Source organism: Otolemur garnettii, unplaced genomic scaffold, assembly GCF_000181295.1.
Source record: "Otolemur garnettii isolate 467f Iridium unplaced genomic scaffold, OtoGar3 scaffold00106, whole genome shotgun sequence".
In the NCBI taxonomy this organism is placed as follows: Eukaryota; Metazoa; Chordata; class Mammalia; order Primates; family Galagidae; genus Otolemur; species Otolemur garnettii.
In genome coordinates, this window is record NW_003852501.1 from 2,045,842 (window position 1) to 2,047,534 (window position 1,693).

Here is a 1,693-nt window from a genome sequence, read left to right on the forward strand (position 1 = left end):
AAAAAAAATAGCCAGGCGTCGTGGCCGGCGCCTGTGGTCCCAGCTACTTAGGAGGCAGAGGCAGGACACTCGCTTGAGTCCAGGAGTTGGAGGTTGCTGTGAGCTGTGATGCCACAGCACTCTACCCAGGGGGACAGCTTGAGGCTCTGTCTCAAAAAAAAAGAAAGTACAAAATTTTAGAAACAGATAGTGCTCTCTATTCTCAGGTGTGACCATGTTAACAGTGAAGTAAATTGGAGGCTGGTCCAAAGTGAGCCAATTAGGCTCAGCAAGGTGGCTAACACCTGTAATCCTAATATTCTGGGAGGCCTAGGCAGGTTGATTGCCTACGATCAGGAGTTCAAGACCAGCCTGAGCAAGAGCAAGACCCCATTTCTAAAAAAAAATTGGTGGGCACCTATAGTCCCGGCTATTTGAGAGGCTAAGGCAAGAGGATCATTTGAGCCCAGGAGTTTGAGGTTGCTGTGAGTTATGACAGACACCAGAGCACTCTACCAAGGATGACAAAGTGAGACTCGGTCTCAAAAAAAAAGTGAAGGTGGCACCTGTCGCTCAGGGGTAGCACGCCAGTCCCATATACCAAGGGTGGTGGGTTCAAACCTGGCCCCAGCCAAACTGCAACAACAACAAAAAAAATAGCTGGGCATTGTGGCGGGTACCTGTAGTCCCAGCTACTTGGGAAGCTGAGGCAAGAGAGTCACCTAAGCCCAGGAGTTGGAGGTTGCTGTGAGCTGTGATGTCACGATACTCTAATGAGGGCAACAAAGTGTCTCAAAAAAAAAAAAAAGAAGAAAGGGAAGTGAGCCAATAAGGTATGTGAGTATCTCAATTGATTGTGCACAGTAACAGATCAAACTCCTTGTTCTATTTACCCCCTTCTCACTACTGCACTTGAGTAGTCTTTTTAAATAAAAAAGGAATTTGAGAATTCAACTAGAACTGAAGGTGGAGTTTGAGGCAAGTACCCAAGTCTTCATTGTTAAGAATTTGAAGCTATCCTCCTTAGCACAATGCTGAGTGGAAAAAAAAATGCCTGGGTGCACTTGGTTCAGGCCTCTAAGCCCAGCATTCTGGGGGGCAGAGGTGGAAGGGAATACTTGAGCTCAGAAATTCGAGTAAAAGCAAAACCTCATCTCTACTAAAAATAGAAAAATTAACCAGGCACAAGCTTATAGTCACAGATACCTGAGAGGCTAAGTAAAGAGGATCGCTTGAGCCCAGGAGTTTGAGGTTGCTATTAGCTGAGCTGAAGCCCTAGCACTCTGGCCCCAGTGACAGAGCAAGACACTATGTCAAAATAATAAAATGGAGTTAAATTAAAAATAAAGTAAAATAAATAAAAATAAATAAAATAAATAAAAATAGTTGATTATGAACTAACGTCCTGGAAGTCACATTTAGAGGGAAGAGTAAGTTAATCCAGTTTGCTTCTACAGATAAAGCAAAGGAAACCTAAATAAGGGAGATAGAATTAACACCTCATACCTATTGGTGTTAAACTTATAAAACTAAACTATTAGACAAAACTGATGAAGGGACTAAAAAACAGTATCAGAAATAATGTACAGATCCTATAGACATTAAAAACATGAGGAGGTGGGTGGCACCTGTGGCTCAAAGGAATAGAGCGCTGGCCCCATACGCTGGAGGTGGTGGGTTCAAATCCAGCCCCTACCAAAAAAAAAAAAAAAAA